This window comes from Neomonachus schauinslandi, chromosome X (assembly GCF_002201575.2).
Source record: "Neomonachus schauinslandi chromosome X, ASM220157v2, whole genome shotgun sequence".
Lineage (NCBI taxonomy): Eukaryota > Metazoa > Chordata > Mammalia > Carnivora > Phocidae > Neomonachus > Neomonachus schauinslandi.
The window spans coordinates 90,641,535-90,653,539 of NC_058419.1; positions in this window are offsets into that span (position 1 = coordinate 90,641,535).

Genomic DNA, 12,005 nt, shown 5'->3' on the forward strand with positions numbered 1-12,005 from the left:
GCAATAATCTAGTCAGACTCACACGAAGCTAATGATGGTAAAATGTCTCAATACTATAAATAACATGTACAGTTCTATATAAAGGTTGACGATTTCTACCTAGACATGAGGAGATACCTCAGGCTATAAAAATCCTAAACTTGAGCAAATTCAGAAGCTTAGAGATGGTTATCCTTTTGGGGAGGACATGCTTGTCTCATATATATCAGAACAACTAGGAATGAGCCTTCCTAGTACCATGGAACAAAGAGATACTTGTTCACCATTGTCTCCTATAGGTCACAATTTGCCCCGAAGTGGGGACTGTTCACTAAAACTGCAGTAGATGACTGATGTCAGCCTCTCGTGACTGTCTCAAGTGACCTCAAGGAGAAACCAAAAACAAAAAGAACCAGAAAACCAGTTAAGTGGAAGCATATAGTCCATATTTTTTAACAATCAGATGTGACTGAAACACCATGGGGGCACCTGGCTGGCAGTCAGTAGAGCATGAAACTCTTTATCACTCAGGGTTGTAAGTTCGAGCCCCACGTTGGATGTAGAGATTACTTAAAAATAAAATCTAAAAAAAAGAAAGAAAGAAACATAATGTATTAAGATGACCTAAGGCTCTTTCACATGCCTATGTGGAAATCAGAAAACCTTAATTTTACAACCACATTATACCTTGTGAGGCACAAGTATACCTTGGAGAACCGCTTGCAAGCACGCATACCCCTTCCCCTGTTTGCGTATAATCCCTGGAAACCAACAAGCTTCAGAGCAGATCTTTCAGGGCAATTTAAAATACTGTCTCCCAGGCTACAGTCCTCAATAAGACGATTACAACATTTACTAACCTATTTTGAGGTTGGCTTTTTTTTTTTTCAGTCGACAAGTGAAAGACAAATGAAGATGTTGGGGAGTGGGGAGCCAGTTAAGGAAGGTTACCAGGAAAAGCACGGTAAACAAGGGTAAGGTTATTATGCAGATTTAAGCCTTTGCCTCCTCCATTGATAAGAGTTCCTAGAGACTGAGTCATCCAGTTCCTGCTACAGCAAGGGAGACACCCTGACAAATGGAGATTTCCATTATACATCTAAATGTCTCTTACTAAAGGGTAACTTCTACTTAGTTTTCAGAGCTTCTCCTGTGTTCGCAGTTTCTTAAAAATAATCAGCCTAAAATAATCTTATACCAAAGAGACATATCTTGGGGTGGAAAATTCTCCCCTACAGTACCATGCCAGAAATGCAAAGAGGTCTGGAAACACCCTTCACCTTGAAAATCAAGGATCCAAATTTTGGCATCTTTTTTTTTTTTTAAGATTTTACTTATTTATTTGAGAAAAAGAGTGAGCGAGAGAGAGAGCACAAACGGGGGGAGAGGCAGAGGGAGAAGCAGACTCCCACTGAGCAGGGAGCCCAATGCAGGGCTCCATCCCAGGACTCTGAGATCACAATCTGAGCCAAAGGCAGACACTCAACCGATTGAGCCACCCAGATACCCCGGCACTTTTTTTTTTTAAAGCTTTTATTTATTTATTTGACAGAGAGAGTGAGAGAGCACAAGCAGGGGGAACAGCAGAGGGAGAGGGAGAAGCAGACTCCCCGCCAAGCAGGGAGCCCGCTGCGGGGCTCGATCCCAGAACCCTGGGATCATGACCTGAGCCAAAGGCAGACGCTCAACCATCTGAGCCAACCAGGCACCCTCATCTTTTTTTTAATTGAAGTCTTTTACTGAGATCATTACAGATTTGCATGCAGTTGTAAGAAATAACACAGAGAGTCCCAGAGTGCTTTTCCTAATTACCCCCAATGGTAACATTTTACAAAAGTACAGTGCAATATCACAGCTAGGATACTGACCTTGATATAGTCAACCCCACCAATCTTATTCAGATTTCCCCAGTTTTATTTATCTTCCTTTGTGTGTAGTGTATTTAGTTCTATACAGTTTTATCACCTGTAAGCTCATGTATGCATTACCAGAGAAGATACTGAACAATTCCAACACAAGGATCCCTCCCATTGCCATTTATAACTACACCCACATCTCCCCCAACCCTGTCCCTAACCCTGTGCAACCAGTGATCTGTTCTCCACTTCCTTTTTTTTTTTTTTTTTTTTTTTTAGAGAGGAACAGGGAGAAGGGGAGAGAGAGAGAATCCTAAGGCAGACTCCACACTGAGCGGAGAGCCCAACGCGAGGCTTGATCTCACAACCCCAAGATCATGACCTGAGCTGAAATCAAGAGTCAGATGCTTAACTGACTGAGCCACCCAGGCACCCCATTTTCTCTACTTCTAAAATGCTGTCTTTTCAAACATCTTATATAAATGGAATCTAACAGCATGTAAACTTTTGAATTTGGCTTTTTTCACTAAGCATAACTCCCTGGAGCTTCATCCAAGTTATTTTGTATATCACTAGTTCATTCCTTTTCACTGCTGAGTAGTATTCCTTGCTATGGATATACCAAAGTTTGTTTAACCACTCAACCACTGAAGGACATGTGAGCTGGTTCCAGTTTTTAGCTATTATGAATAAAACTACTATGAACATTCATGTACAGGTTTTTGTGTGAACATAATTTTCACTTACTGGGGTGAATGACCAGGAGTATAACTGCTGAGTTGTATGGTAGCTGAATGTTAATTTTGAAAGAAATTGCCAAACTTTTTCCAGAATACCTATATCCTTTTACGTTCCTACCAGCTATACATGAGTGACCCAATTTCTCCCCAACCTTGCCAGCGTTTGGTGTTGTCACTATTTTTTATTTTAGTCATTCTTATAGGTGTATGGTGTTACCTCACTGTGGTTTTAATTTGTGTATTTCTGATGGCTATTGATGTTAAACATCTTTTCATGTGCTTATTTGCCATCTGTATATCCTCTTCAGCAAAATGTCTGTTCATGCCTTTCATCCATTTTTTTTTGCCTTTTTTTTTTTTTTTTTTTAATAATCTCTAGGCCCAGCTTGGGGTTCAAACTCACAACACTGAGATCAAGCATCACATGCTCTACTGACTGAGCCAGCCAGGCACCCCTGCCCTTTTTTTTTTTTTTTTAAGATTTTATTTATTTATTTGAGAGAGAGAAAGAGCACACAAGCAAGGGGAGCAGCAGATGGGAGAGGGAAAAGCAGGCTCCCCACTGAGCAGGGAGCCTGACGCGGGGCTCGATCCCAGGACCCTGAGATCATGACCTGAGCTGAATGCAGACGCTTAACCAGGTGCCCCCTTGCAATACATTATATTAGTTTCAGGTGTACAACATAATTTGATGTATTGCAAAATGATCACCACAATAAATCTAGTTAACATAGGGCACCATACATAATTTTTTTCTTGTGATGAGAACTTCTAAGATTTACTCTCTTAGCAACTTTCAAATATGCAATACAGTATTAACTATAGTCGCCATGCTGTACATTACTTCTCCAGGACTTATTTTATAATTGGAAACTTGTACCTTTTGATTCTCTTCACCCATTTCACCCACCCTACCCCCCACCCCGAGCCTCTGGCAACTACCAATCTATTCTTGGTATTTATGTGCTTATTTTTTGTTTTTAGATTCCACACAAGTGAGATCATATGGTATTTGTCTTTCTCGGATTTATTTCACTTAGCATCACGTCTTCAAGGTCCATCCATGTTGTCACAAATGGCAAGATTTCATTCTTTTTTATGGCTAACACTTCTTTGTGTGTGTATGTATGTACATATGTATGTACAAACATAGATACATTTCCTTTATTCATCCATCAGTGAACACTTGGGTTGTTTCCATGTCTTGGCTATTGTAAATAATGCTGCAGTGAACATGGAGGTGCAGATATCTTTTCAAGTTAGTGTTTCTGTTTTCTTCATATAAATACCCAGAAGTCGACTTGCTGGATCATATCATGGCTCTATTTTTAATTTCTTGAGAAACCTCCATACTGTTTTCCATAGTGGCTGCACCAATTTATATCCCAACAGTGCACAAGGGTTCCTTTTTCTCCACATCCTCACCAACACTTGTTTCTTTTTGATAACAGCCATTCTGACAGGTGTGAGGTGATATCGCATTGTGGTTTTGATTTGCATTTCCTTGATGATTAGTGACGTTGAGCATCTTTTCATGTGTCTGTTGGCCATCTATAAGCCTTCTTTGGAAAAATATCTATTCAGATCCTCTGCCTGTTTTTTAATCAAATTGGGTTGTTTTTTTTTTTTTCTGAGTTCTATGAATTCTTTGTATATTTTGGATACTAACCCCTTATAAGATATATGATTTGCAAATATTTTCTTCCATTTAGTAGGTTGCCTTTTCATTTCATTGATGATTTCCTTTGCTGTGCAGAGCTTTTCAATTTGATGTAGCCCTACTTGTTTATTTTTGCTTTTGTTGCCTTTGTTTTCGTGTCAAATTCAAAAACTCATCACCAAGACCAATGTCAAGGAGCTTACTACCTGCTTTCTTCTAGGAGTTTTATGGTTTGGGGGCTTATATTCAAGTCTTTAATCCATTTTGAGTTGATTTTTGTGTATGGTGTAAGATAGTGGTCTAATCTCATTCTTTTGCACATGGCTGTGCAGCTTTCCCAGCACCACTTATTAAAGAGACTGTCCTTTCCTCGTTGTATATTCTTGCCTCCTTTGTCCCAAATTCATGGACCATATCTGCGTGGATTTATTTCTGGGATCTCTATTCTGTTTTGCCATTTCCTAATTATACTGTTTATATTTTTACCATTGAGATGTGAAATTCCTTAATAGGATATGTGGTCTGCAAAGATTTTCTCCCAGGCTGTGGGTTGCCTTTTTATCCTCTTCATATAGGCTTTTGCAAAACAAAACTTTTTTAATTTTAATGAGATACAATTTGTCCATTTTTCCTTCTATGGATTGTCCTTCAGTGTCAAGACTAAGAACTCTTTGCCTAGTCTTAGATTCCAAAGATTTTCTATTTTTTTCTCAAAGTTTTATAATTTTATATTTTACATATAATTCCAAGATTCATTTTGAGTTAATTTTTTTATAAAGTGTGAGGGTTAGGTCAAAGCTTATTTTTTTGCCTGTGGATGTCCAATTGCTCCAGAACCATTTGCTGAAAAGGTTACCCTTCCTTCATTGAAATGCTTTTGCACTTTTATCAATTATCAGCTGACCAATTTGTGTGGGTCAATTTCCAGGTTCTCTATTCTGTTCATTGATCTATGTTTCAATGTTCCTATCTCTGACAATACCACATTGTCTTGATTACTGTAGCTATATAGTAAGACTTAATATCACATGGATTCTTCCCACTTTATTCTTCTTTGTCAAGATGGGTTTTGCTATTCTATGGCCTCTTTTTTTTTTTAAGATTTTATTTATTTATTTGACACAGAGAGAGAGACAGGGAGAGAGGAAACACAAGCAGGGGGAGTGGGAGAGGGAGAAGCAGGCTTCCTGCAGAGCAGGGAGCCTGATGCGGGGCTCAATCCCAGGACCCTGAGATCGTGACCTGAGCCGAAGGCAGGCACTTAACGACTGAGCCACCCAGGCACCCCTTGCTGAGCATTTTTAATCATGAATAGGTATTATATTTTGTCAAATGCTTTTTCTGCACTAATTGGCATGATTATAGGATTCTATTTTCTTTAGTTTATTCATATAGTAGATTACACTGATTTTCAAATGTTGAAGCAGACTTGCGTAATCCTGCTTGGTGATGGTGATGATGTATAGTTCATTTGGAATCTTCTTTCAGTCATTTCTTCTGAACTTCCAACTATTAGCTTCAGAAGAGAAAAATTCCCAGAGATGAAAAGTATCACATCACTATCTAGAAACAGGGAATTTTCCTCTGGGTCTAGAGCTTTGAAACCAGGATTCAAATCCCAGTTTTGGCATTTACTACTCCCAGACCTTTGGCAAGTCACTTAATTCTCAAAACCTCAGTTTCCACATCTGTAAAATGGGGATAACAATGCCTAAGTGAGAGAATTAGATGATGAGGCACTATCTGGCACATAATAGGTAGTTAATAATGGCTACCATTTGAATTGCAGGGTAACAAGCATTTTAAAGAAGAATTAGAAACATTTCAGAAGGGCTGTTATATATGGTATTAGGAACAGGGCACAGAGGTGACAGCAAAGTTTATCCAAAATGCTCATAATCTCTGTAATCATTTACCCTTGGGTTTTCTTTTTTTCCTGTTATTAGATGTTTTAATAATAGATATCACCATGAGACACCGAGAGGGTCATTCAAAGATGTTCTCATTATTAGTTATTAACTTATTAAACGAGGCATCCATTAGTGCTCTACAGGCCTCTACAGAACCTCGCTGCAGGGGCCCCACAGTCATTAGCTGCCTGGTCTGCACACACCACCTCCCCTGCCTCTTCGGGCGATCAAAGAGCACCTTGATTCTAACTGCTCGGGTGCTCCTCAAAACCCCCAACCTTAACTTCTTTTGATCTAACTAGGTTTTTAAATAGGGTATAAATAAAGCAAGTCTATTTTTTCGTGGTGATGCAAGAAAAGAAATTGGCTGGGAGAAGAATCATCAACAAATGAAACGGAGTCCTGCACTTTACCTTCAACCCCCCACGCTCTTTGAAAACAATGAGGAATCAAATTGATCTATGACACTGGCTTACATATATTCATGATCATGACCCACGGGGACAGATACATTTTTTATGTGTGTTTTATGTGTATTTTATTGTGTGTTTATGTGTATTTTATTGTGTTCTGATGCACGCCCACACAAACATATAATTCAAGCCAAAGTTTAACGAAATAATACTTTTGTTACCATCAGTGATACATGCTAAAGTTTCCCCATCTACTTTGTCACTATTATTTAATGCTAGTTGCCACCACCAATGCCATGACCTGCTGAATGGATCCTGAGTGAGCCACGAGTGGGCCTCAGCCACGAGGTTATATATGCCCAAAAAGAACTCCTGGTAGGCTGCTGGGAACCACAGAGATCAGCCCTCCAGAGGTCTCCTGGCAGCTTGGTGTCTCAGTCTGGCTGAGCAAAAACTCTCCTTTTCTCTTCTCAGGATCACAGATGTAAAAGTCAGCAACATGTCAAGGAAACTCCCTTGAAAATGGCAAATGTTTGCCTAAGTGCTCCTAAATTTTCTGTGCCTGGAACACAAATAGAAGGAATATAAGTAACGTTCGTTCAGCAGCTGAAGTTGGCCAGGCACAGAGTGGAGGGGTCCATGTTTCCCTGCACCTCAGGCCACAGGGAGACAGATGCCAACTTGTTCTTTGAGTCCAGAGGCTGCTCATGACTCCTTCTCTGATCAGCCCAGCCCCCAGGAGTGGGGGGAAGGAGGGGAGAGATCCAGTTATTACCGCTGCCTAAACCATAAAAATACCACACACACACACACACCCGGTATGACTCCTACCCCCTCAGGCTTTCCTGATCACACTGGCAGAGATGAAGCTTTCGGACTTCTGGAACCCAGAAAAATTTAATGTCACAAGCAGTTTCTGGCCCCTGGAATGGAGGCTTGGGCAGGCCTCTGGGCCAGACTGCCCTCTGCTCTGTGAAGTCATCAGGCCCAGTGCAAATAGAAAGGCAGGGCCCACCCCCTCACTCTTGGGGGACAAACCTGAACACAATCTCAGAGAGGGATGTGAAGAGTCCTATTTCAGAATGGAAAAAGAGTATCTTTCAGGATAAACAAAAAACCAAAACATATATATATGTTTCATATATATATATTATCTTTCAGGATAAACAAAAAACCAAAACATATACATATATATACATATATATATGTATTAAGTATATATATACTTATACTTAATATATATACTGGTATATATATATAATACTTAAAAAGGAGGGACTGTTGTATCTTTTATCAGACCTGTGTCTCCCAGTCTCCCAGATGTGGGAGCTTTTTGGAGAGAAATGTTACTTTACCCTGTGCAACTTTAGGTTAACGGTGTCCCCAGAATTGTTGTTTGTTCTTTTGGAGCTCTGAGCCACAGTTTCAAGCCACATGGCGCTGGGGTGAAGAAAGGACTGGTGGCAGGTGGGGGGGGGGTGCTAAAGATCTGGACTTGACTAGCCCCTTCAGCTCTGCTGGAGCCCACTGTGGAACCGTGTGTGGCATCTTATGGGGAATGTTGCAGAGGGCGAGGCTGGCCACTATCTGTAGAGTGGGGAGGTGGGCCTTACACTGAGGGACAAGAAGAAAAAGAGTCCTCCCTGGGAGTTTGGTCTCAGAAATACAGCAAAGCCTGGGCTTTTCCGAGGGGCGGGGGGGTGGCGGAGAAGGGCAGGAATGGGAAGGAATTAAGCCAGCCCAGCCACATGGGCCCCCAAGGGGTTTGATGTCTGCCGATTCCACCAAAAGCCACATCCAACACTAGTCAGAGGGGCTACTTACTTCTCTTCCATTACACCCAACCCTTTGGAAAAGCCTCCTTCACTTTTGTGCTGTGAGGGCTTCAGGGGTGGAACCTAAGCTGTCCTTTGGCCTGAGGACTGAAGGGGAGAACACAGTCCCCTTCCTCCAAGTCAGAGTGAAGCTGGCAGAGGGAGCCAACGGCCAAGCGCAGCTGTGCCCAGCAGACTACTGCCCTCTAAAGGGCAGCATTCTGGGGGCCTGACACAGAGGTGGGTGGATGGGGGCTTTGATCATCCTCATGAAACGTAGGCAGGGAGACCTCTTAGAAATAGCCAGGGAGCTTGCTGAGAGGGAATTTTCCAAAGATCGAGCTTCCAAAGATTTGAATACTGTAAGTTGAGTGTTTGTGTGGAAAACATTTTTTAAAGGGGAAAATATGAACCTTTTATCTTGACGTCTTCTCTCCCCTTTTTTTTTTTTAAGATTTTGTTTATTTGACAGAGAGAGAAAGAGTACAAGCAGGGGGAGCAACAGGGAGAGGGAGAAGCAGGCTCCCCGCTGAGCAGAGAGCCCCGACATGGGGCTCCATCCCAGGAACCCTGGGATCATGACCTGAGCCAAAGGCAGATGCGTAACCGACTGAGCCACCCAGGCGCCCCAGTGCTTCCCTCCCCTTTCTTGAAAGAACCAATTCAATGAGGCCACAGCCTTCCTACTGGCTAGAGCAAATACTGTCTTCAAAGCCTAGCTGGGGTGCCTGGAGGAGAGAAAAGACTGAGGCTCCTGGCTTGCCTGCCAGATTTCCCCCTCAAGCCTCTATTTCTCCTGACGGTTCTGAGAAGTCCAGGCTTGACTCTCTTAATTAGGTGAGCTGCCTGGAGCTGCTCTGGAGTGCTGCTTGTGTTCATCAACATTCCCAGTTCTCCTCTCTCTCCGGACACACAGGAGAACCACACTTCCCTGCCTTGGGGAAGTTAAGTGTGGCCATGTGACATTTTTGGCCAATGAAGGGTGAGTAGCGACACAAGTCACATCTGGGTGGAAGCATCTGAGAGCGATGCATGCTGCTCCCAAGCTTTCCTTCTGTTGCAGCAAACCCTAGAGCTCGTGTTTGGATAACAGTGTCTGAAAACAGCAGATCCTTCATCAACTTGGGTGCTTGAGCAGAGCACATCAGCCCACATTGGACATGTGCATAAGCGAGAAATAACCTTCAGGAAACCACTGGAGTTTGGGGATTGTTTGTTACCACAGCATAAAATGGTCCATCCAGACAGGTATGCCTCGTTTTCCTGAACAGAATCCATAGCCCCTTAGGATTTCTCAAGGTACTATTAGCCAATGATGGGGTGGGCAACTTAATGAACTCAAAACTGGGAACTCCACTCCCTGTTCTTTCACGAAAGCTCATAATGGCCACACTTCACTGGGAACCCGTTCCAGGAGACTCTGGATCTGTTGGCAGTAAGTAACTCCCACGTTCCCAGAATTCTACTGGGCTGGGTAGTTCTATAAAAATCTGTCTCCCCGGAGGCTATTTCAGTGTTGAGACTTGTTCAAAAACATTCAGTCAAACAAATGTTCATTAAAAAGCTGGCCATCTAACCACCAGGCAGAACTGGAGCAGCAGAATAGAGGCTGACTCTCGGGAACCGGCTCCAAATGAAAGGAAGGACATTTCTCCCGAGGTGGCATCTTGTTCCTCAGTAACACGGGCTGCATGTCTGCCACGGACTTCCATGGTTACCCAAGCGCGCAGATCTGGTCTCCAGGATTCTCATGTTCCTTACCCAGTTACCATGGCCACAACACACGGTTTGAACAAACAACATTTCTGACCTCATCTGGTTCTCGCATTTGAAAAGTAAGACATTTGGAGAACGAATTCATTTTAAAACATTAAAGTCAATCGGCGGATTTGGAATTTTGAGTATCGCGATCAAACGAACACAAGGAACCTTTTTTTCCACTCAGAGGAAAAAAAATGGCTGCCTAAAAAATCATTTTGACAACAGCTGAAATTTCAAGACAGAGTAGATTTTAAACAACAGTATTCTATCAATGATAATGCTCCTGATAGGAAATACATGCTGTGGTTTTAGGGGTGAAGGGCTGTGAAGTTTACAACTAACCCCAACTATATACGGCAAATACAGTAAAATGTGAACAACCGGGAAACCGAGGTGAATGGCCAAAGTGTTCACTCTACTATCCTTGCAACTTTCCTGTAGGTTTGAGACTTTTCGAAATAAAGAGTTTCAAAAAATCATGCATGCTCCAGAACAGTGACTTTCAAACTTTCTTAACAATAGCCCACAAAATATAAATTGTATGCAGTGATCCAGACACAAGATACACACATACACATATCATCTGAACAAATGCACACAAATTCAATAAAGTTTCACAAAACAATCCCTGTTACATGTAAGACTCTGTAACTTTTCTGTTCTATCTTGTTTTTTTAAATGCTGGTTGTGACCCACTGAGGTGACTGACCACGAATGGTCACAACCCATTCGAACACTCCTACCCTCAGAGGTGCTTTCTGCAACATTTCTAATACCTAGTATGACCTACAGACAAAGAAGAAGTACTATCACCATGAAGACCTGACAGTTTTGCACACCCTGAATTATGTGGGCTTTGAAAACCCAGCTCTTCATACACAGGAATTCAGGACATTAAAACTAGAGATTTCAAGGGCAACCCTGTTGGGAACCCTCTCACTCATGAGAGCTTTTTCTGTATCCTCACTTAAAAAAAACCCTATCACTTTACTCTCAAAAAAACAAAACAAAAACCTAGGGATTTCGAGCATGTTGACAAATGCCGTCATTGTTACTTGTGTGTGGACAGGAGTGTGAGCAAGTATTTAGTAGACATACAGCATTTGTTCTGGCACTCAGGCCTGGGGGCTTACAGTTGGCCAACTCCCCCCCTGGGAAATCTCTGTGGCCCCCTTCCCAGCTACTGGCTGCCTCATTGCATCCTGGCCATTAGTCAACCCCAAAGTGTGCTGCCCATAATAATTTCTGCACCTAATGCCCTGCATCTCTGCCTTCCCAACACTCTTCCCACAAAACCTAAGAAAAGAGGATTTTGTGGCCTCCCTGGAGATTCACAATGCATGTTTGCATAAGAAAGACTCTAAAAAGTCCTGCAGTACAGAAACTTGTTTAACTCCTTTTTTTTTTAATCTTAGGATTTTACACACTTATTTGTACACGGAAAACCCATCCCTTTTTTTCTCTACCCTGCCCTAAAGTTGCTTTGTGGCTAAGGCCACCCCTGGGAATAACTGTGGAGTAAGTGAAATGGATCTTTGTTTTCAATGCCTCCTAACACATTCCAGACCCCAGGAACCACCGCCAACCCCTTGGGTCTAAGTTCCTCTCACATCCCCCTTCTCTCCTGTTCTGTCCATCTTCCTGGACTCTAGTGTCCCATGCCCCTGGGTGAGAGGGAGAGCAACTGTGGTAGAAAACAAAGGGACTGGGCTTAATGGGCTGTCCCACCAGGAAAACTGACACAGTTCTTAGTACTTAGCCACTAGTTTGACTCTAATTCAGGCACTGCAGTCTCGGTTTCCTGGAAGATGGGGGCAAGGGATGGGGGTAGAGCCCTGTAGCCCTAGGGGCTTCCAATTCCTAATCTTCTCA